Below are 25,646 nucleotides of genomic sequence, written 5' to 3' on the forward strand. Positions count from 1 at the left end.
GACTGTTATCTATCTTTTTGCATGTGTGTATTTTTTTTTCCCTTCCTTCTTTCCTCCATTCTCCCATCCCAGTTGTTCTTTCTTTTTGAACATTTTCTTTCCCTTTCACAATATTTATTGCACCTTTTGGATCTTATTTATTCTTTTAGTTTCTTACACTAGGGAGGCAATACTATGTTTACACATGTGAGTCTGATTTATTTAATTTGAGTATGATGTCTAATGGCATCCATTTTCCTATAAAAGCCTTGAGTTTATCTTTCTTTATAGCTGAGCAGTACTCTGTTGTATAAGAACAGCACATCTTTTTTATCCATTCCTCAGCTGATGGGCATTTGGGTTGTTTCCAAGATTTAGCTATTACAAATTGTACTGCTATAAACATGGGTGCACATATATTGCTGTGGTGTGAAGTTTTTAATTATTCTGAGAAAATACCCAGAAGGGAGATAGCTGAGTCAAATGGGACCTCTAATCCTAGTTTTCTGAGGCATCTCCAGACTGATTTCCGTGGTGGTTGTACCAGTCTATACTCCCACCAACAGTGGAGAAGGGTTCCTTTTTCCCCCACAGCCCTGTCAGCATCTGTTATTGGTTGATTTCTTGATGACAGCCGTTCTTTCTGGGGTGAGATAGAATCACAGTGTTGTTTTAATTTGCATCTTTCAAATGACAAATGATGTTGAACATTTTTTCATGGATTTATTTGCCATTTGAATTTTTCCATCTGAGAAGTATATATTCATCTAAGGTGTCTATTTTTGGATTGGGCCTTTGAATTTGGGGGATCTGAGTTTTTTCAATTCTTTATATGTTCTAAATAGAAGTTCTTTGTCTGAGGGACAGTTGGTTAAATTTTTTTTCTCACTCTGTGGGTTTTCTTTTCACTCTGTTGGTGCTTTCTCTTGATGTGCGAAAACTTTTTAACAAGATGAGATCCTAGTTGTTGATTCTCTGAAGTATTTCCCATGAAGTTTGGGTTTTGTTCATGAACTCTTTGCCTACCCTACGTCTTCAAGATTTCTACCTACTTTGTCTTCCAGTATGTTTAATATTTCTGTTTTCATATTTATATCTTTGATCTATTTGGGCTTCAGTTTAGTACATGGTGAGAGACATGGGTCTAGTTTTAGTCTTCAGCATGTGGAGAGCCAGTTTTTCCAGCGTCATTTGTTAAAGAGGCTGTCTTTCTTCCAGTGAACACGTTTTGTCACTTTATCAAAGAGAAGGTGACTGAGTGTGTTTGTAGTTGTGTCTACATCTTCTAATCTGTTCCTTTGATCCTCAGGTCTTTTTTTTGCCAGTACCATGCTGATTTTATTACAGTAGGAGACCATACTCTTAAGTGAAATATATCAGACATGTGTAAATACTGCATTGTTTCTCTGGTGGGAGAAACTGAAAGTGTAAATAAGGATTAAAGTATATAATAGGTTGTAAAATAGGAAGAAAATATTCAAATGGGAAGGGGAACAAGAAAAGGGGGAGATGGAAAGCAAGGAAGAGATGAGAAAAGAGAGTAGAAGGAGTAAATGAAAGCAAAGCTTCTGTGAATAGGTGGAGAAGGATTGAAGGGAGGGATGGGGAATGGGGAAAAAAGAAGCAGTAAGATTATCATGTACGGGTACAAATTCCCAATGATGAGTGCTATCATTATGTATTTCTGGAATGTACCCATAGAACTTTTAGAAAGCTAAATGTAGAATCACCATTTGATCCAGCTATGTCACTCTTCCGTATATTCTCAAAAGAATTAATACACAACACTATAGTGATGCATGCACACTCATGTTTATAACAGTGCAACTTCTAAAAGCTAAGCTGTAGAAACAGTGTAGATGCCCTTTCATGGATGAATATATAAAAGTCTGGTATATGTGCACAATACCCTCTTTTTTAGCCACACACAAGGTTGAAATCAGGTCATTCACAGGCAAATGCATGGAACTGGATACCACGACGCTAAGTGAAACATGCCAGACTCAGAGAGCTCAACATTATGCTTCTATTTTATTAAGAATCTAAAATATAAATAGATCAATGTGTGCACTAAAGGAACAATGGTAGGAAACTAAAAGAATACAGACTCTTAGAAATGGGTACATGATCGGGGAGCGGAAGTAACGGGAGAGGAGGGAGCGATTAAATACCCTCCAAATGTGTTAAGAAATCTCTTTCCTGCACAGGGCTCAGACCACTGACTCCAAACAGAGAGTGAGTGCTTTGAAATTTTGCAAGGTTTCACGGACACAGCCCTGCAGCTCTTGCTTTTCCTCTACTCCTTTTTTCCCTTTCAGTCTCCAAATCCTGAAATTTTCTAATCGTCTCTAAAAGAAGAATAAAATTTTGGGTTCAAGCATAAAACTTCACAAGACTGAGGAACATGTATATATGGAAATAATTCCACCTATGTTAACAATTCAGTTCATGAGAGGTAAATACTTTCAAATTGAAAAGGTCTGCTGTGACAGTCATTATGTGGCTTTGGAGTTTAACTTCTCAGGACTCCAGTTCCTTTGAATAATAATGTTTCCACATGGGGAATATGAAATGAATTAATATGCAAAGGATACCTAACATGTCACCTGGCATATTAGTGCTTGGTAATAGTTACTAAAAATATTACTACATGAGTATGTGACTCAAGTGAACAGTTAGAGGGATATACTTTACTTTGCTAGGAGTTATCATTTTAAAATTTTGAAAAATCTAATGAAATTTTAAATACTATTTTTTTATGTGAAACCAGTTATTAACACTTCAGTATAAATTGATCATGGTAATAAGAACCTCGTTATCACAGAGAAGCTCTGTGAGTGCTCAGCTAATGAATTATTATATAATGAGTGTAGTGAGAGAGAGTAGGGGAAGTTCAAGGGAAAAATTATACCCAAGTGGCAAACCAAGAGGGCAAAACGAGCACTTCTTCCAAGTTGTGATGGTTAGATCTTGGGGGATTCATGCAGGTAATTGGTTAAAACAGAAATACATGGAGAAGATTAAATAAATGAGCTTAGAAGTGGTCAATGATGGAGTTTAAGGATGTGAAATAATCAAACCTTTTATCTTCTCTGAGTTTTCAAACTATAGATAAGATCAGCACTGGTGAGGATCAGCACTGGTGCAAATGAATTGCACAACACTACATGAACCCAAAGCCAAACTGGGGCCTCCCATTCCTACCCCGGGGTCCATATTTCACTGGCCCTGATCTGGTTGGAAACCACCTGCTGGTCTTGTACATCTGTGAAGATTCTGGATTCCTACTCTCCACAGGACGAGAAATCAAGAGCAAGGACTTTTGGCGGGTATTTCTAAAGCCTTGCAGATGTAGCAAAGGAAAAAGCAAGCATGGGGCGGGGAGGGAAACCACTGACAGCACTCGTTGGGTGGGTCTCTTTGTAGCTTCTCTGGTCCATTTTGGGCTGCTTCTGAGACTGTCTTTGAACAAACGCTTGACGGAATTCATCTCTGAGAATGCTTTCCAGCTGCTAGCTCTCTCCATTCGGGACTGAAAACATCATGGCTCAGTACGTTTCGTTTGGAGTAGAGATGGGATGGACAGAGCACTACACGGGGAATTTTCTGAGTGAATTGAAGAGCGCCTGAGGGGTACGGAGGAGGGGGAGGCATCGATAGAAAGGGTGCAGAAGGACTCGTCTGACAAACTGTTCCTTTTGCCAGCTCCAGTTATTAGTGAGACTTGCATGTTTTATATATAGATTTTTTCTATGATCATTGAGTTGTACCTGGAGCAATGGAACCTTCCTACCCTCCCTAGCACAGGTGGGGCAGAGGTGCCTGTAGTGTAAGTTTTGTGAGGATTTGGCAAGTAGCAATGTTGGAGTTTGGGCCAAATCTTTACTCAGCAGAGGGAGGCCCAGAGCTGAGTTGGCTGGACTGAAAAAAGCAAGTGAAATTTCTCTACATGTGACAGTGGTAAATTATTATGGGAGGTTGGCAGAAAACAATGGAATCAAGTAGAGAATGAAGAGAACAGCTTTTTAAAAAAATTTTTTATTTTTTTTTGTGGGCTTTGTACTCCTTTCTATGCTCAACCCTTGGCTGAAATTTTAAAATAAAAGCCGTGAATTTTCTCTCCAGTAGTAGCCAAGAGATAGGCCCACAGCCGCACAGCATGGCGTGATGGTCAGAGGACTAAGAGCAGGGAGGCCCAATCAAGCCCATTGTGTCGCTCGGGAAGGGAACGGAGACAATCAGGGTTTGTGACCCTGTAAGGGAAATGCATCTGCTTTGAGAGCTTCTGTGAACACTTCCTGTCTCCCTAAACTTTCCATAAAGACCAGAACAATCACGGTATTGTACTTTCCCCGAGTCCTGTGCTCTCAGAAAGCAGCAACGTGTAAGAAATCCCGCAACCCTTTGGTGTTCTGGGAAACAACCACAGAAGAAAACATCGCATTTGCACATTTGGAGGTAAGCCCCGGTGCATCCTCCTTTTGGCTCGCATGAGATTCACGGGGATTATGTGTTTACTTGGTTCTGTGAAACCCCAGGCCTCTTTTTTTTCCTTGAATTCTCCTTCATTAATAAATGCTACCCCATAGCAATACCTTATATGGAATCGTAACCAGGTACAACTCAACTTTGGTGCGTGGACTCCTGGTATCGCAGACAACAACTCCTCTCAGAACCCTTTGTTCTTTGTACCTGACCAGCCCTCCAGGGACTCAGTGGGGAGTCTAATCCCCGTACTGTGCTCTGGACCCTTGTAGGCTGTTAGACAAGAAAGATTTGATGTTGATTCCTTTCGAATTCATGCTTGCTTTCTGCTGCCAGCCCCTTTGGGTCTCATGGTTTGAACATTTATCAATTTCTGCTGATAGATTAATGGTTTATAGAGACTTCTTGTCTCTGTTATGTAGAAGACAAGAGAAAATCTGGTAGGTGAGTCTTTTTTATTTGTAAGATTATCTATTTTTAGGTCAAATAAATTAAGATTTGTACCTACTTGGAAGAGAACAACATTTCTTTTGTAGGCTTTGTATTCCTGTTTATGCTCAAGCTATGACTAAAGTTATAAAATTAAAATTGTAAGCTTTTTCTTGTCATCTTTATATATTTATATTTTTGTGATTGATAATATTTTTTGTGATTGATATGTTTTTGTGATTTACGTTTTACTGTACCAATATGTAATTTTTCTATCTCTAGATGAGATTACTAAATTGGATTATAAAATGCCTTAAAGGAGCTTTATTCTGAGTGACTTAGAGCCAGCACTTCTATAAATTGAGTATTCCTAAAATTCCTGGAAATTAGAAAAAATAAAAAATATTTTAATGTAAAAGAGCTTTTATAAAAAATAGAATTTAACTCTGAAATGTTTTTAGTCTTTTAAGTACAGGTAATTTTAGCAAACCAGAAATAGAGAAATTCCCTACTTGATATTGTTGATATATTCTAACTATGTTCTTGGTATATTCATCATAAATTATTTCTCAGAATTCATGTAGGATACATGAAGATATTTTTCTTGGTAAAGACTTTGCTCGGGGGCTGGGGATTTAGCTCAGCGGCCAAGCGCCTGCCTGGCAAGCACAAGGTTGTGAGTTCGGTTCCCGGTACCGGAGAAAAACCAAAAAAAAAAAAAAAAAAAAAAAGATTTTGCTTGTCTATACTTTAGTACTGAATGCCGTAGAAACTGTCAAATTGCTTTGTTGATTGCATTTTGTAATGCACTCTCTTCAGATCTTTCTCCTTTGACAATTATCAGTAATATATCAGCCACGGGTATTTTAAGCCTTCTGTCCTCTGGAGATAGTTTTACTCCAATACTACTCTTAAAGCATTTGCAATCAGCTACAAGATGGAATAGTTTTTGTTTTCGACAAGGAGGAACTATTTTGGGGGACTGTGGGCCAGTTGCTTTTTGTCACAGACTTCTGATGGCACAGGTTAAAATACCTTGAGGTCACCCCAGTTGACTAAGTAGAGGTTTACAGCAGCCTAATTGTGAACTCAATGGGTTGGTAAGACTGAATCTAAGATTATCAGGATAACAATTCATTTGGACTAATAAACTAATGAAGAATTGTGTTTTGCAATATAATTAATGTTTACACTTTTTATTTTGTGGATCTATAAACAACTCCTTTCTCTTTTCTTCAAACTGTGTATTGTAACTCATAACTCGTCAGTGGACTGTGCTTTTGTAAACTGAAATGAAGCATTTGTAAATGATACATTTTTCTCCCTGTTTAACAAGGTTTTTATTTTCAAGGTGACAAAATTATTTGCATAGTGTCTTGGTTACTTTTCTCTCATTGCAGAGACAAAGTACCTGATGCTCAAAATGAAGGAATGAAAGGTTTATTTGGTTCAGGTTTGTGGTGGTTTCAGTATGTAATCAGCTAGCTGGCGGCATGGCACGGGGGCAACACTTCAAGGTGGCAGAAGACAGCAAAAGCAGCAAGAGCAAAAGGCGGAGAGCAAGCCTCTTTTCCTCCCTTACATTGTATGTTGGCTACCCATCCATACCATCTCTGTGCCTTCCTCTTCCACAAGTTCAGCTCGACTATATGGAGCCAATCATACAGGACTCTCTTGGAAAACCTGATATAGTACATGATAATAATAAGGTTCCTTGACAATCAGGTGAGTAAGAAAGTCACTTTCTGGCTGGTCTTGTATGTAGTGAGGATAAATTCTGCAAGCCTGAAGTGTTCAATCCCTAAATACCTTAAAGAAATGTTTGGTCCTTTCCCTGGCTTCTGAGAGGTAACAACTAAGCCTGTGCTCTTGACTAAATAGTTGTGCCCCCCCCCGCCCCCGCCACATTTTAAATGCTGGAAGCCTAGTTCCTGATGTGAAGACATTTGGAGATGGGATCTTTTGAAAGTAGTCAGGCTTTGAGAGTGCAGCCCTCATGATGGGTTAGTGACCTCATGAAAATGGCAGGTTCTGCACCGTATGAGGACCCAGCTATCAAGGGACAGCACCCTTACCAGACAGTGGGTCTGACAGCATCTTGATCTTTGACTTCCTAGCCCTCAGTGCCATGAGAAAGACATATTTCTTGTTTAAGTCATCCACAGGATGGTCTTTTTGTCATAGAAGCCCTAAATGACTAATATTTTTTATATTCTGGTTGACTGAAAGTATCTTTGCCTGGTGGCCTTAGGTCATTCCCGGGGAGGCATATTAACATTGTCACTTATGCTGAGGCTATGTGGTGTTAGTTTGACCTTCAGAGGTGCTAGAACTAAATTATGAGTAAATTATGCATATTTAATCACTGTCTTTTCTAGTCAAGCTTTCACTGATTTCTCCCTTCCCTGTAGAACAAGCAGTTTGGGAACCTATTTCTAAGTTGGACAGGATTTTCTCAAAAGAGGAAATAAGGACCAAACTGTACAGTAGATATTGTGAAAAGGGAAGAAATTGTTCAAAAGAAAAGAAGAACTGGGGTGGGGGAAGAAGGAAGGGAAAAGGAAAAATGATTTTAGAAAAGGATAAAGTGGAAGCAAACTTTGTAAATAGGGAGGGGAAGATGGGCAGAAGGGAGAAGAGAGGATTAAAAAAAAAAGAGGAATCCAAATATACCATGTACAGGTACAAGTTCTCTATGATGCATATGATCACTATGTATACCTAAAATGTACTAATAAACTTAATTCATAAAAAATAAAATAAATAAATTGGACTGGATATGCTTATCTTGCCCAAATTATCAATGATTACAGATTTTCAATTCTTCTAATTTTCTTCAAATATGGCTACAGTTTATTGAAGCTTTGCATGTTTGTGTCTAGATGTTTCCCCAAAACCTCATGCAGTCATGGGGCTTCTAGAGTTTATGATTGATCCATGGTCTAATGTTGGGATTATGGGGCGGGTATCTTGCATATAATGCAAGGGAGGGAAAGAGGCTTACTCTTGCTGCTCCTCCCTTTTGCTCTTACTGCTTTTGGTGTTTTCCACCACCATGAATTGTGGCCCTCTGCCATGTGCCGCACTGCCTTGGAGCCAGCTGAGTATGGACTGAAACCTCCACAAAGTGTGATCTAAGTAAACCTTTCCTTCCTTAATTTTGGGTGTAGGGTATTTTTTTCTCAGAAACAAGAGAAAAGTACCTGAGATAAACTTTCAATTTTTTTTTCCCTTCCTCCAGGCATGGCATCATTAAAAATTAAAGCATAATTCTTCAGATTGCTATTGGTGCTGTGTTACCTGGCAACTGTACTTCTTTCCTAGGTCCTGCAGAAGCGCTGCCAAATTGGAGCTCAGGAATTCTATACACACCGGAACCCCGCAGCACATCAGGTGGGGCTGAAACTCTGTCTTGACGAGCCATTGTCTCTACCACATTGGTAGTGGAGTTAAATGCTAGACTCACGCAAGCTCTTACATTAGAGGTTACCAAGGCTACATAAGATGAAAAATATCATCATTCTAGCCCCACAGCTTTAGGACTCTATTTCATGTTTTAGACATCCCTCTTGGAGGATGCCTGATCCAGAGCTTAAGATAACTGCCCTTTGTGATCACCTTTTGACAAATGGTTCAACCTCTTTTGTGAGAAAAATGTCAACAAGTGTCCTCCAGAAACTGTTTCTTAGACTCTGCTCTGTTCCACTCAGGAGATTTATGATCATGTTTAGGTTGTTTGGCAGCAAATAATATTTATTTTGAAGACAAGAAGGATGGCAGTGTTGAACTTTACAGGGGGACTTTTCCTTGGAAACAGTAGTGCTTGAGATTTTCCGTATTCTGTGTTCTGAAATGTCTACCCGTGAGGGGCCACCTTGTCCTCACGACAAGATCCACCTCTGTTTTTCCTCGTGACTCTCAGGAGATTTGTGGATGACAGACTGTGTAAACCCCGAGATTCTCTTCTTTTTTAGGACGTTCCTCTTTAATGAATCTTATCCCTATGGCAGCAGCCTGAATAAAATAATTTCTTTAATTGTCCAACATATTTTATTTTTCGTATCAGTTACAGGCCTTGTAAGTTGTGTGTGTTGAGTCAATCAAAGAAAAGAACTGATTTCCACTTTTTTAAAGAAAATTAAAAAGAGAGAAGAGAAGAGCTGCAAGGTGTAGAGAGAATATAACCAGTGTAGAGAAAGGTGAGTGGAGTGACCATGAGAAACAAGGCCCCTGGGAATTCAACTGAGCTCTCAGGAGAGGTTTTGCAGCAGTGCTGCTTGAATTTCTACATATGGGCAAATCTTTCTGGAGTTTGTTAAAACGCAGGTTCTAATTCAAGAGAGCGTATGTAGAGGTTGTGTTTCTTCTTTTCTTCCCAGATAATGTTGATGCTGTCGTCCAGGGTATTCTCTTTGAGTAGCAGAGCGCAGCAGGACATAGAGTGAGGGTTTGAGCTAACCTTTTCTGGAGCTCCAGGATGACCCGAGGTGACACTGAGTTACGCAGTTCGTACAGCGAAGCCAGATTCTGTCTGGTCGCTCTGGACATTTTCAAATGTGCCTGGGTCTGCAGCAGAGACCACTCTCATGGCCGTGTGAGGAGGAAGGATGGCTGACTTGCAGTTTTGCTCCCAGGGAGTAAAAAGAATAACTGCAACAGAAGGTGCTGATTCCTTTCATGGCTATTTCATAATAGGTAGAATCAGTCAATAAAACAACCCTGAGATTTCCAAGCAATCAGCTTGATGCAATAGATCACATAAATTTTTATCTCATAAGCCATCATAAGTTATAAATGTAGGAGCTTTAACAGCTAGAGCCTTTATTGAGTTTTCAATGCAATATGATTAACACTGTAAGTTTTGACAAAAACAAGTATTTATTTTAGTTTTCTATTGCCTTAAAAAGAGGTATGAGGAATTGGTATTTGTAATATAGTACCAAAAGTATTATTAATGTTTAAACAATGCTCTGAACGTGCAAAATTTTATTGTTTCTAAAAATATGACATCATCTTGGCTTCTTACATCTGTGTGGTTCTCTAAATGCAGATTTCTTTGCAGTTAGACGTTGCCCTGCTGAATTATACAGCAAGTCAGCAGATACTGTACTCCTCTCCCGGATAAATTCCCATGAGGGAGCATGAGATTGAATTTACAGCCCAGCTTCAGCCTTCCTAGCGCAGATTATACTGTTGAATTTACAGCGTACTGTTTCTCTGGAGATGACTGAATTACAGTTGCATTGCTGTGGAGCTGTTCCCTGTAGTGTCTCCACTGTTTGTGGGCCTGGGAAATTCATATCAACCTATACATTGGCATTAACCTTAATGCAAAATACAGCTGCTGGTGTCTAGGTTCCAAGGAGTTCAGAAAGAGTTATATGCACAAATCTAGTCAACAGAATTGAGAGTTTGGGGCCCACATATTGCCTTTATAATTATGAAATTATTGCCCCAGTGAATTCACCCATATGCCACCCCCTTCCAATAGAATAGAAAGTGATGTCTACTATTGTCATTTTCTACCAAGAGGAAACTGAATTGCAATATGCTGCAAGGAGAAAGAAATAGACCAGATATGCTTGAATAATTTTCATAGCCTAATGAGTTGAAGAGAGTGAGTGCATTTAATTGCATGGTGAAGAACAGTATCATTCTATTTTACAGGAAGGGATGAGATAGTGTGTGTGCATGCATACAAGGTATGTACACGGTAAGGTCCATGAGATTGAATCTGGAATACAGGGGAAAATGTTTTAAAAATTTAGACATTATCCTAAAAAAAGGATCAGAAACAATTAATGATTCCATTTATACTTCCTATTTCCATATTTAAAAGGAAGAATGCTTCATTTGATTTTTTAAAACTCTTCGTATACTTAAGGGCCTGTATGTAGAATCCAAGAATGCAAATTTGGCCATTTTGTCCTCAGCATAATCATCACATTGTACAAGCTCAGCAGTTACATGGTACCATTATTCTAAGTAAGTAAATGTTCAATAGCTCATCCATACTGCAAAATAGGCAAAAATAACAGAGCAGAGGAAAAAGCTAGCTATGAGGCATTTTGCTTTCCTGTGATAATATGATAAAGTCAAACAGATTGATAATGACAAAGCAAATGAACGATTATGGGATTTTTAAAAACTTGATATCAATTCCACTTTCTCTCAACCCTTATTTAAAAACTTCCTTTCTATTAGAAACAAACTGTTGTATTCCACACTACATGTTTTACCACAAAAATTCGAGAGGTACAAACCAACATTAGAATGTGATCATCTCTATCATTGAATTTATGAATATAAATTTATCTGCACTCTGACATTTGGTCAGCTAGTGTTGGCCTCTGTTATTATTCCAGAGTTTTCACAAACTCTTGTTTTCTACCCGACTCACAGTTTTCTTTCTCTTAGATACACCTAATTCACAGATGAATTCCCCACCAATCAGCTGCATCCTCTCAGCTCCTCAGCTTAGCATACTTCATCCTTACCATTCTCACAGCATCATCAGCTAAAGTATGGTTCTTTATTGAAGATTCACTCAGAGTTAACACTTCAACCTCTCTGTCTCCATTTTTGTAGTAAGATAATCACACAGTCCCCCAACGTAACAATTTTTCTTACTTTTCTATGTTTATTCCTTATACTTTTTCTGTAGTATTTTGCAATGACTATAATCTCCAGGACAATGTTAAATAATGTTCCAGAATTTAATGCAGAGGGAAAGAGAAAAGAAAAAGGGGAAAAATTAGGTGTATCTGTATTCACAGGATAGCTAGCATAGTTGTACTACTGACTTCTACTGATTTATTGAAAGGAAAAGTTAAAGTTTAAGTGTTTGATCCATCTTACAAGTCTATATTTGTTTACCTGAGTATCCAATTTGAAGGTATCAATATGTAATACAACAACCATTGTTAATTTCCTATCACCTTGTCTGAAATTCTGTATTGCTTGTATTGTTTTTGTGTTATTTTGCAAATATATGTGTGTCTGTTAATGTTTTCATTCTTTTGCCTTTAAAATAAAAAAATTCAAGACAGAATTTAATGCAGCCTCTTTTAATAGTTTACCATTAAATAAGATGTTTTCTTTAAGTTAATTTTCTTCTATTTTATGTCTATTTGATTTTTTGAATCTGGCTTCTCTAATTGAATTCTGCTTAGTGTATTTTAAAATTCCTTCCTTTCTATTAAATGCATTTTAGTTCACTTATCATCCTCTGGGTATTATTTGAACTTTTTTCCATAGATCATAATGTGGAATACTTCCACTGTCATTCATTTTAAAAAGTTCATAACTTGATTTGGAATGAGGTTTTATAATTTCCTATGGAACAGATATTTTTGTGGATGCCAAAAGGTATCTTACATTTTGGTCTGAATATATGGCCTGCATGACTATTATACTGTAGAGATTAAAATTTTGTTTGTGCATACGTACCTGGGCATGTTCATATAAATCATTATAGTTTAACATTTCTTACTTAAGTATAGTCTTTGCTAGCATAAGTATGTGTAGAGTCAAAAATTTTTCCTTCTACCTTCTTAAGTTTTTGTTTGGCAATGCCTGAAACAAAAAACCAGATTAACAAGGAAAAATAAGCAAGTTTATTAACATATATACCTCATGCACACATAAAAGGAAGAGAAAACTCTCAAAGAGGTGGCTGGATATAAGGTGTACATAGTATATTTAACTAAAAGCAAAGAAAGAGAGCTATGGGAAGTCATTTGGTAGGAGAGCTACCAGAACAAGTTTGGTAGACAAGACTAAGGTTTGTTATGTGATTTAAATTATTGTCTTCTCCATTTCTAGAAGTCTGTTGTGATTCAGTCACCCTCCTCCTGTACAGACAGCGAGACACCCTTATAACTTGAGACTTCCTTTATACATGCACATTTCTTTTATAAAGAGGTAAATTCTCTGTTTTCAAGCTTTTTCTGTGTCAGCTGTATCTCAAAATAACCAGCTCAAAATAATCCTTATGCTAACAAGGCATATTTAGGGGTGGCATATTCTGGTTTTCTACAGTCACATTTTGGGGTGGCCTATCTTACTGTTGAACAAATGTCAATCTCTTTGCTCTTAAAACTCTTACCGACGTTGGGATCTTCTGGGTAGATAGTCTCTTCGTCTCTTTCCTCTTCTTCTTCTTTTTGCTCTTGCTTCTCTCTCCCCTCTCCCCTCCCGTCTCCTCCTTCTGTTCCTCCTCCTCCTCTTCCCAGCATTTTCTGGGTCTGTCCATAAATTGTTCAGTCACTTAAGTATTTTGCAGGTTGTCTTTCATTTCCTAAATATACTTCCAAATACTATTCCTTATTGTTCCATCCAAAGAAACTTTCTCAGTTCTCTCCAAATCTTGGTTTTGATTTGTAATCTTTTTTTTTTTTTTATTTTGAGAGTAAAGCTTTTATTTTTTTAATTACATACTTTCAGAATATATATTCTCTTATAGATCTCATTTTTGGGAGAGATTAGATTTACACCTAATTTTCATAAGGTGTAAAAGATTACTAAAGTGACACTTGGAAAAATGATGGCTAACATATTTCAGTTGGAGAAACAATGGAATGTTTGAAATTTTCTACACTCTTAGATTTCACTGAAATCACTGCAAAGATCCTTGGTACATGGTAGTGGATTTTTATGAAATGAAGTAGCATTTTGGGGTTCCATCTGCTACACGTTTTGCTCTGTGAACCTCTTTAAGTCACATTCGGAGCAGGAGGAAGAAGGAAGGTTGGAGTTTGGGATCGGTCTGTCAGGCCCACCCATGCTGTGTTCTTTGGCTGAGGAGCTTTCTCTTTTCAAAGCATCTTCATTTCCTCAGCTCTTAGGACAGTATTATTTGCAGTGTCACTGGAACACCTTGGGTTGCTCTCCTGAAGCTGAGTTTCTCTCTGCCTGGAGCAAGACAAGAGGGTGAATTCACGGTGCATGAGATACTGCTGGGTCCAGACTTTGGGTCTAACTGGTGCCTGGGAATTAGCGGAAGGGGACTGAAAGCATATTACAAGGAGCTCAGAGTCTGGGCACAAATTCAAGAGCAGAATCATTCAGACAAAGTAGTTGGGGAAAGTAGATAGAAGAAGTCACAGTAATGGTGAAATCCTTGATTTCTCTGCAAATTGTTGATCCAGCCAGAAATTTATCTGCTTCTTGCTTAGACAGAAAGGAGGCATCTGCGGAAAATATGCAGGGTATGAAACGTAGGGAAGTGAGAGGAAAACAACTACATTACATCTAAAATTGCACTTTTTTTTGAATTTTGAACCACTTTTCATTTCTTTCTTTCCCTCAGGATCCTGGAAGTACACAGGCCACTTTTACATATTCTCATCTTCCCTTGAATATAGAACTTTGATGGAACTTCAAAAAATGTTAATTTCAATTGTTTCACTTCCCCAAGTAACATAAATAACACATGAGTTGGATTACCATATGGGAAATGACAAGTTTTTCCCCCTTCTTACATTGAAGTCAACAGGTTACAGAAAAGCTGTTGTTACTTGTTACTGCTGTTTTGCACATTAAAATTAATATATAAAGGAAGTTAGGGTCAGGCTGGGCTTCTATTCTTCAGCTCTTCCTTTCCTCAAAGTTGCTGTGTTACTCTTTCAGGATAGGCTTGAAAAGTATCTGCTGACATTTAGAAAAAATGAGATTCTTTGTTATAAATCATATAAGCAGGGTGCTTCTTTTTCTTTTCTCTCAGACAGTGAGAAAGCAGAAATTTTCCAGGTTAAAGATTTAACAGATTCTGATAATTAATATCTCTGCATTTAGGTTGTCACTTATGCTTTTCTTTCTGAGGAAAGAGCCATCAACCTTGAAGCTGGGACATGTTATAAAGGGTTCTGAAGGGTGAGACTGAATTCATAGACTGGGAGCTGGAGGTCACAGAGAAGGAAGCTGATGAAGTATATTCACGGGTGCATCTGTTTTCGCTATAACCTTTGAGGGAAATACATGAAATTGTAGGTTCCTTCCATCCTTTCTCCATTTTCTTATTCCAACTTCTCTCAGCTCAAGATGTTCTCAAGTGGCCATTGTCTGAGCATGGAAGTGGGTGTGGGGATAGAGAAGTTTTTGCCAATTGTTACACTACAGGTTCAGAACCATCCTTTCACTGATTGATCCTTCTGATTTTTCAGAAGCTTTTTGTGATAATTTAACCAAAAAAATAGTATTCAATAGACATTTAGATAAAAGAATTTTTTGATTGTTGACTATGTGCCTGCAAACTATATGAATGTTAAAATTATGAGAAGTGGTGATAGTCTCTTTTATTAGTTTAGTTGTTGGTCTCTTGTCTTAGAACCAGTTGAGATTTTTTCATCCTAAATGATTACCACTTGGTACTTGTGGTTAAAAAGCCTTTAAAATGTGGCTAGTCAGAAGCAGGTATATGGGAAGTGTACGTTTTACACTTGAATTTGAAGAATTAATACAGAAAATGTGAAATGGCTATTGATAATTTTTATGTTGATTACCTGTTGAAATAATATTTTAGCTATATTGGGTTAAAGAAATAGTGACTGATTTCATTTGCTTCTTTTTATCTTTTTTTAACATGACTAATAGAAAATTTAACTTTATCTATGGTGTTTGTATTTATGGCTCACATTATATTTCAAATGGATAGCATTAGTCTAAGGTATTTGTTAAAATAACGTGTTCTCGGGCTGGGAGTATAGCTCAGTGGTAAAGTGCATGCCTGGCATGTGTAAGTACTTGGGTTAGGTCCCAGAACTGCAGAACAACAACAATGACAGCAAAAGCCACAATAAATATATCCTAGATCTGCATCTCAGTGAGAATCCCATGCATGGGTTAAGGACCCGCTCTGAAAAAATAAAACTGGACAGTTGCAGAAACAGACAATGGAGCAATAAGTAAAGGGATTCAAAATGATAAAAAATTCCTAAAGTTCCGAGAGTTGTATAATCCTCTATGGAGCTATTTGATTGGCAGGAGATGAATCTAAGCAGGTTTTCCAGAGAAATAAGTTGAGTCAGAAATAATAGTAAGAGTTAGGTGAGGATAGGGGCCTTATTTCCAGTAGATGGACCAACGCAAAGATCAGGGTTTAGAACAAGAGAGCACAGTCCATTGCAGGACCTAAAGCTTGTAACATGGTGAGAGAGAAAGAATAGTAGTTGGGAGAAATGAAAGATCATTCTAGGAAAACAGGTAGGACTCAGGTCATGATCAGCTTCACTAAAGGATCAGGATTTTATCTTAAGACAGTGGAACGCCATGTAAGACATTTTACAGAATGGTGCATCATTATAAAGTGGATAGTATAAATATTTGGTAGTCAGAGATGTGTCAATTACCATACTGCCATGAAATGAAAGGGTGAGCATATGCACTTGCAGCTAGTTTTGTTTGCTTGTTTGCTTTGTTTTTTTTTCCTTTTTAGCTTTTTTTGTCACAAGATTTTGTTATGTTCTCTGGGCTGGCCTTCAATTTACGACCCTCCTGCCTCAGCACCTTATGTGATAGAACTCTAGGCGTGCACCCCTACACTGGCTCAGCTGTTTTTTTTTTTATTTTTTATTTTTATTTATTTATTTATTTTTCTCCGGTACTGGGAACCGAACTCACGACCTTGCGCTTGCCAGGCAAGTGCTTTTGCCGCTGAGCTAAATCCCCAGCCCCCTGTTTGTTTTTAATATTATAAATCTCATGATTTTATCTTCTATCTGTGGTGGTGACTGGGAAATGTAAACCCAATTTGTGATTCTATTTAAGCCTATACATGATGGAATGTTCCAAATTTCTGTATTTCAGTTTTATTAGTGGAATTACCACATTTCCATCCTTAAATTTCTTCAGCTGCTGTAATTTCAATGTATTCATCTGTGTCCTATGCAATTTTAAATAATTTCGTTTTGTGTCATGAACAAAACACACTATAAAAATATGGAATCATTTGACTTTGGAAAAATGATGTAGAAAGTAAACATGTGATTATTAAAAATGCTTTTTTAACTATGAAAATTAAAAATAACGATAAAATTAAATAGAAACTACAGATTTTTGCCTTGATTATTATTTATCACCAGTGTAACAGGAAGTCATGTGCCTATTGCTTGTCGAATATTTTGCAGGGCTAGAAGTAAAGCTATTGTTTGTAATATCATAGAGATTGCATACCTGTTTGATTTTATATGTTATTTTTCAGTTATGAACCGTGAAATGAATATATCTACAATTTCTATAATATGAATTGATGAAAATGTTCTCCATTACCTTATAGTCATGTAAAATCTAGCTTTTCAATAAAAATATTAACATCTTTTCTATTGATCTTTCCAAACTGGCTGAAAAAATTATGCATTTTTTATATCATTATAATTACATGGGAAATTTATTTCACATGTAGTAGCAGAAATTGGAATTTATATGATAATTTCCATTTATTGCATCTATTAGGGTCTACTTCTGTGAATTACAGAGTTCTAGGGGGATTGTTTTGAGAGTTTCTTCCTAAACTAGGAATGTGTGTATATATCCCTGACTAAATTACAAGGTGTTTCCTCAGCTTTTTCACTGCAAGGTTTTAAAATTGGTATGCAGCACTGATATAGAGAAGTTGAAATTTTTTCAGTGCTTTTAACTTTTAGTACAAAAGTGTAGCTGTTCATTATAAAATAATGCTTCTGAGTTAAACTTTAGGAGACTTTCCTCGTTTCCAGGACATCTTGTTTACTTCCATCTCCTCATTTCTCTTAATTTCACTGGTTCCCTCTCCCTCCCCAGCTACAAATTTGGCATTCTTAAGGATTTTACCCTTGATTTTCTTTTCTGTCTCTGTCTGCACTGTCTTCTTAGATGTCCTGTTTTTAGTTCTCAGGTTTGAAATATGTTTGCAACCTGCGAATGAACACCTCTAACACCAATCCTTTTCCTAAGTTCCACATTGTAAATCCATTTAGATTTCTCAAAAATATCTGAAGTTAGCAAATTACTAAACAAACCCCTCTGGATTTCCTTTCTTCTCAGCTTACATTTTCCTAGTCTTTTCTATCCACAGACAATGTTATTCAGGCCAGACCTAGAGGCTGTGTTTAATTCCTTGCTTCCTCTGTGTTTCAGAGATGGAGAGAGTGACAACTCACACTTATTGACTATGTTAATCTCTGTCAAGTTCTTTTCTTAGGACTTTAATTCTATGAAAGAGGCTGTCTTAAGATGAGATCACTGACATAGAAAGAGGATTTATAAATTTACCCAGTAAGTGGTAGACCTGAAATCAAATTGGAAGAATGGCCTGTTGTTTGCTTCCACATCCCAAGTTCATTTAGAATTTTTTCATTTGACTTCAGTTTTAGTTATAATAGTATAGTCTAAATCACAGTCTCCTCACAGCTGGACCATCCCATAGTCTCTAACAACTAATACTCTTGGTCTAACATAGAGAGCCCTTCGCAATCCTGCCTTGGCCCAGGAAGTTTGTATTTGTAATCCCACGAAAAGTTATTGGAATCCTAGTGGGTTAATTCCAATCTACCACTTCTAGTGCAACCCATGGTGAGAATAAAGACACTAAGGAATATTTGTAGTTATGGGAGGCCAAAGGGTCCTAAGTCCGGCCACAGTGATGGCTATCCAGAACAAAAGCCTTGACCCACGGCCGAATCTGGGTTTTATTCCTTCATGAAGAAGGGAGTGGCTTGAGGCTGAGTAACTGTGAGAATCATGGGAAGTAGGTGAGTGCCATAAGGTGGGCTGGGTAGGAGGCCTGAAATCACCTCTGCCATATGCAGAGAGAAGGATATGCAGAAAGAGTGATCTGCATAACACAATGGAGATAGCATCTAATGTTTTGGGGTTGGTGCTTCAGCTCTGATGTGTAATCTTTCAAGCCCCAGGAAGTCAGAACCTCTATCCCAAGGCTCATCCCAGCCAACAGTGTGGAGCATTGACTCACACACCCCACCTCATCCTGGCTTACTGATGGGAACAATGGGGGGTCTGGGGAAACATGCCTACTGTCTTGAAAGACTACCATCAGCACCTCAGCTAGACCAATATGCACTGCTTAAAGCCAACTGAAGGGATAAGGAAAGGGTCCTAGCCAGCTCTGTACATATCAATACATAGAAATAGGGTCAGACTCAGCCAAAATGGAGGCAAATGCTCCTCTTTCAAGGAGAATCATTTAGGTGGTCTGCCACAGTCTAAGCTGCTTTTTGATAATCTTTTCATGAGCAAATCAAGTTGAAGTACTCCAGTGAGTTCTCAGCCAAGTCAGAAAAAATATCAGCTCCTCCCAGGGCCTAGAAGAGTCTCCAAGAGCAGATTCCCAACATTTCCAATGTCATTTCCCTCTTTATTCTTGAGAAAACAGAAGTTATTCCCACCTCAGAGCCCTTCTTTTTGGTCTTTCCTCTGCTGGAATGATTGCTCCTTAGACTGCTGAGTTTCTGGCTTTTTCTCACCATTCAAGTTTCATGTCCAGTTGTTCCTTCTCCAGATCAGTGCGTGGATTGTTCTTCCACCCCACACTCACACGCTAGCTCATGTTTCCATTTTGTTTTCCGTCGAGCACTTATTAGTGCTAATATTACCTTATGTACATTGTCATGATTTGACACATTTTCTTCATTCTAACTAGATTGTAAACACTGTGTTGGCAAGAATCCCGTCAGTAGGGTCAAGTGTTTTTGCATTTTTTCCTGAGAAGTTGTTTAAATATGAGTAAGAGCTGCTGCTGCTGCTTTTCTGGTTTCGAGGCCTGTATGAATTGCTATTTTTGATACGTTAGCCCCAAGGAATTTTAAGACACAATTGGACAGCGTATATAATTTGTCAGTTTCTCAGAAATATACCTCACCAGAGCTGGGACAAGATGAGGTGAGTGAGGCACTTTTGTAATCAAATTTAAAATAGTATAAAAAAGACCCTAATGGTCAAGGTAAAGAATGTTGTTATGCAAAATTAAAAAGTCAGATCAGAAATCAGTGACCCACAGTACAAAACTTCCTGCTTTTCTAAATAAAGCTTTATGCTCACACTGGATGAGGACAGAGACTTTGCTTTGTTTACTGTTGGTTTCCCAGTGCCTGCCTGGAACAGTTCCAGGCACACAGTAGGTGTTTGGTAAGAGCATGGTGAATTACTGAATACTTTTTGCACAATGAGAAAAATGAAGCTATGAATACTTACTCTAGGTAAAACACTGAAGTTTTAAACATGAAGTATAATAAATTTGAGTTATCGTGCCTACCTTCAAGATGAATCTAAAGAGGGCTGGGTATGGTGGCACACAGCTGTAATGTGAGCACTCGGGAGGCTGAAACAAGCAAGCAGGACTGCTGTGAGTTCAGTGCAGCCAGGCTACACACTGAGTTCAAGGCCAGCCTATACGACAAAGCAAAACCCCATCTAAACAGCAAACAGACAAACATGAATCTGAAGATCACAAGGGGTAATTTAGGACCATAAGTTACCAGTCAAACCTGACTGATCTTCAGCATTGAAGGTCGTTCCTTCTCTCACACACCATATTCTGCACTGGTGCCTTTTTTATATTTTGGTCTCCTCAATACAGCCTTTCTTCTTTCTCCCATATTCCTTTTCCTAGTGTCTTTTCAACTGCTACCCTCAGGGCCACAATACTACAGTCAAATGTGTAGAATGGGAAAAAGGGAACAGTACTCAAAATGTTGGCCTTTCTTCAATTTATGCTTCATAGGTGAACATAACCCTAGGCCTTCAAAAGTCAGGAAATGATCTCGGATGTTGAGGAAATGCTCGTGTCCTGGTTTTCAGCATCCATTCTGATGCTGTTTCACAAAGCTGAACTCTGCACACTGACTACTTAGAATGTTAGGTTGTTTCATGATAACACGGGTATAAGAAAACATGACACCAATGGTAATTTGTTACCTTGTTTTCCATGCATGCTTGGAGGTTGATTCAGAGAATTACTAAAATTGACTTTACATATTTAATCATACTTGGGCATGTTTTTAATTAAATTTGAAATACCTTAAAAGGTAAGATTTGATATCATTTCTGATCAGTATTTTCCAAGTGGTTGGAATTCATTGTTTCCTTGATATTTTACAGGAAAACATCATGTACTACTGTCAATTGGAGGGTAAATTATTCTTAACAACCTTGTCTATTAGAGTTCCTTCCCTTGTCACCTCTAAGAGGGATAAGATAAAATGAACAAATATTAGCATACCTCATAAAGCTAGGAGAAGTAGGAGTCTACTAGGTTCGTAGTGAGATATACTATTATGATCTGGGGAAAATAAATAGACACAATATTTTTCTGAAAAGATTTCAATATATATAGTCAGAAAGTAGGATAACTCAATCTTACCATTAACTTTGGAGATTATATTCTAGGAAAATAAAATAATAGGAGAAATATATCTTCACAAAGGTGATTGCTATTGAATTACCTGAAATGACGAAAAGTTAGAAGTAAACTAGATGTCCAATGTGGAATAAACTATTGGTAATACAAAACTGTGGTAAAACATAATAGCTATTAAGGTACTGTATTAGTTCATTTTTATTACTACAATGAAATATGTGAGGCACGTTAACCTTAGAGAGAAAATGAGATTTCTCTCACAGTTCTGGATGTTTAAGGGCATGCTACCAGTATGAGCTTGGCTCTGAAGAGACTTCCTGGTGAACTGCACACGTGAGAGGAAGAAATCACAACTCAAAACAGGAACCCAGAGGTGATTCAGGGGCCAACTTCACTCTTCAGTTGTTCTTGCAAGAGATCAGGGGTCTCATGGAAACTACCTTAGTTTCATCTGAGGGCATCTTCCCCAGTGACTTAAGAATGTCCCACCTCTTAAATTACCTACCACCTTTCACAACCATCATTTTGGAGACAAATTCTCAACACAAGAACCTTTGAAAAATGCATAAATCACATCCAAGCCACAGTAGGCATACACCAAAGTAATACTTCAAAGCTTTTTAATCACATAGAAATAGGTTTCTTGAGAAAACTAGGGTGCAAAATGTATATGAAGGTAGATCTTGAATCAAAAGAACAAACAAACAAACAAACAAACACATAGACAAATTTTACCTAAGGGAAATCTATCACAAAGTTAATAGTTATGGCTTCTGAATGAGGAATTCATCAGTAATTAATGCTTTTATTTATATCTTCCTACGTCTTTATAGTAAATATAGGACACTTTGACAATTGGGAGAAGCAAGCTGCTTTTTAAAGAGCAGTTGCTCCTCCTTCAATCCAGGTTTATTCCCTGGAGTTCTGCTCCAGTTGTGATTGCATCCAGAACCTTAAGATTCCTCAGCTGCCTAATAAACCAGAGTGCAGAATGGTCTGGATGATTCATCCAGGATTTGGCTTGAGCTGCTGTGCTCATCACAGGGTCCTCCTGTTCCTGAGCAGTGATTGCCGGGTTTATGAGCCCTGGAAGGGATGGCAAGTTAGAGCTGGAATTAGCTGCATTCTGATCTCAGTTACACAGATGTGGCTTTCATTGATTTTTATGGGAGATTTGTACACATAATGGACAGAAAAATGTCACTGATTTGTTTTAATTTAGCTTGGGCAGTAACCCTTTACTAATGCGACTCCTTTTGAAGAGGCAAATCTGCTCTTGTTTTCTTTTCTTTTCTCTTTTTTAGCCATGAAAAAAACATTGGCTTAGATTTCTATGATCAAGGAAGCCCCACTGACTTCAGATTAACCAAAATGCTTGCATGTGAGTTGTGCTATCATTTTACTTTTCATTGGTTCAAACATGTAATCATTGCAGTTATAAGTTAATGAAACCAAGATGCATGCAGTATACTTCCCCTCCCCTTCCACCAGTTCAGAGTGGACATTAAACCAGGGTTTCTCAGCTATGACACGATTAACATTTTGGGAGGCATAATCCTCCCAAGGAATCCCTGAAAGAGACTGCCTTGCAGAGAATGTTTAGCCACATCCCTCACCTCTACTACTTGATGCAAATAACACTTTCTCTCTCTAGTTATGATAAACGCAAACATTTCCAGACACCACCAGATATCCCTAGAGAACAAAATAGCCCTCAGTTAAGAAATATTGGTTTAGACAAAATGTAAAGAAAGGCTAACCATCATGCAGTAATTTCAATTTAATTATAAACATGTAGTTAAATTAATAATACTTTTACATGTCCTTATGGATTAGCTCTAAAATATCCATCAAAAGTCTCACATGTTTGGAAGGTAATTGGTTCATAGGGGGTGCTATACTCAATGAGGTTTAATCCAAAGATGAGTTGGTACCTGGCTGTTAGGAGGCACCTTACCAAAGGAAACAGGTACTAAAGGCATGACCTGAAAGTATGCATTCTTGTCCCTGGTTCTTCCTCTCTTCTTTTGCTATTTGGCTGCCATGAGATGAGTAGTGGTCCTTACCGTTCCCTTTTACCATGTCATTTCAGCCTAGGAGCCAGTCAAGCATGAAGTGAACCCCTTGGAAACTGAAAACCAAATAAACCTTTCCTCCATTAAGTTGTGGAGTCTAGTATTTTGACCCAGTGAAGGGAAAATGACTAACACAGAAAACTGGTACCAAGAACAGGGTCATTACTATAATTGTACCTGGCCACGTGGTTTGGAAGTTTTCAAAAATGTCTTTAAAAGGGGGGATTTGAAAGGTTTGGGGATATGGATGAAAGAAGGCCTAGAATGCCATAAATAAAACTTCATGGGTAATTCTGTTTGAGCTCTAAAGACCAGAATTCTGATAGGAATGCAGAGAGTAAAGGTCAGGCTCAGGAGGTTTCATTTGGGAACAAAGACTTCATTGGCAGTTGGTCTAGTGGCAATGCGTGTTATACTTTGCCAGAAAATTTGTCCACATTTTGACCATATCCTGTGACTTTGCAGGAGACTGAGATTAAGGACAGTGGACTAATTAATATGGAAAAGAAAATTTCAAGGCAGCCCAAAGTTTTGGCTGTGGCATGGGTACTACTTGTTGCTTTTAGCCAGGTCTACAGTGAATCAGTATAAAAAAAGCTAAGCACAGTGATGTCAACATTTGCAGTTTCACAGAAAGGAAACACCTACAAAGTTAGTGCCACAGAGAGTATGGTTGCTGAAAAGATTAGCAGTAAAAAGAAATCAAGTACTTTGCACCTAAACAATAAGAAAGATTGCTTGAAAGCATCTCAGAAATTGATGAAACCTCACACTTAGCATGTCAAGGGCATTAAAGGGCAAAGTCTTATAAAGACTGTGTTTTCAAAAGGGACACTCAAGGCACCCTGCTCATTCAGGGCAGCCTATGAAAGCGTTTTTGAAGCTTTGTTTTGTTTTGAGTTCAGCCATCCAGGCATTCAGGCTGCTACACCCATGAAGCAAGAGGGCCAGGTTACTACTGCTTGAACTGGTGGAAGGCTTTGGCTTATTCACATGGTGCTGGTTGTTCACAGATAAAGAATGCCAGGGTTATGTAATTATAGGGTTCCATTCAGATTTCAGAAGAAAGCCTGGGAATCCTGACAACATCACTCTGACTAACGCAGATTTGAAAATTTTGGAAATATGGACTAGAGAAGGCCTATAGTGCCATAAATAAAACTTGATGGGTAATTCTGTTTGTGTAAAGCTGTGAGAATGAAGCCATAAGTGCAGTAGGAAGTTGGAGATGTCAGGAATGTGGAATGTCCACTGAAAAAAACCATAGACAGTGTGCAAAGCCAGCTTAAAAAAAAAAAAAAAAAGGCTATGTGAGCATAGTCACAGAGGTAGGACTGCTCAAATTCTTTATAGCTCACAGCTCACCACAACCTGCCACAGATACTTGACAATTAGCTACAAGATTCAGTGTTTGGCCTGCTGGGTTTTAGATTTCTTTGATCCCATTCTTTTCTATATTCCTAGCCCTTCCTTTGGAATGGAAATGTTTACCCCGTGCCATTGCATTTTGGAATTTTTAACTTTCATTTTGATTTTTACAGCGTTTCATAATTAAGAGTTGCATTAAATCTCAGAGAAGACTTTGTGCTGAACTTTTCAGCAACCCTGGACTTTGATTACTCTTAAAGTTGAGCTAAGTACTTTTTATGTAATGAGATGGACAAGAGCCTTTTGGGGGGCATCAGTGGAACTGATATAGCAAGTGAGTTCAGTGAGAAAGGCACTCACAAGCAAACCAAAAATGCAAGAATGAACCAGGAGCCAGAGAAGATGTCCACACTGATCTGGGTTTGCCTTTGGTTTAAGTACATTTTAGGTTTTCATAGTAACCATTACCGTATTTTTGGGAGTCTCACAAGAATGTCACACACTTATCACAAAGTTTACTTTTCTCAGAAGGTCAGACAGCCGATTCCAGGTGACCACTGCAGTTTCACTTTTAGCCCACTTCCCAGCTTGTTCTGTTTGTTCCGTTCCCATTCTGAATCTGCTGTCCTTTAAATGGGTTGATAACTAACCAAGGGAACTGCAGTTAAGAGTGGGGTCAACCACAGCTGAAATAAACTTTAAGTGACTTCTCTTATTTGGAGTTAAAAACAGAAAATGGTGTCTCTTTTGTCCTATCAGAACATTATAATTTAGATGTAAAATAATATCCAAAAGTCTCATGTGCCTGGAAGGTGACTGGATCATAGGAGTGCACAAAGTACTAATGCACTGATGAATTCATAGCTGCGTGTGTTGTTATGGTGTGGGTCCTGATCAGAGGAGGTGGTGTTAAGGGCTGTGAATTCATAGCTGCGTGTGTTGTTAGGGTGTGGGTCCTG

This window comes from Chinchilla lanigera, unplaced genomic scaffold (genome assembly GCF_000276665.1).
Source record: "Chinchilla lanigera isolate Chin_1 unplaced genomic scaffold, ChiLan1.0 scaffold00047, whole genome shotgun sequence".
Lineage (NCBI taxonomy): Eukaryota > Metazoa > Chordata > Mammalia > Rodentia > Chinchillidae > Chinchilla > Chinchilla lanigera.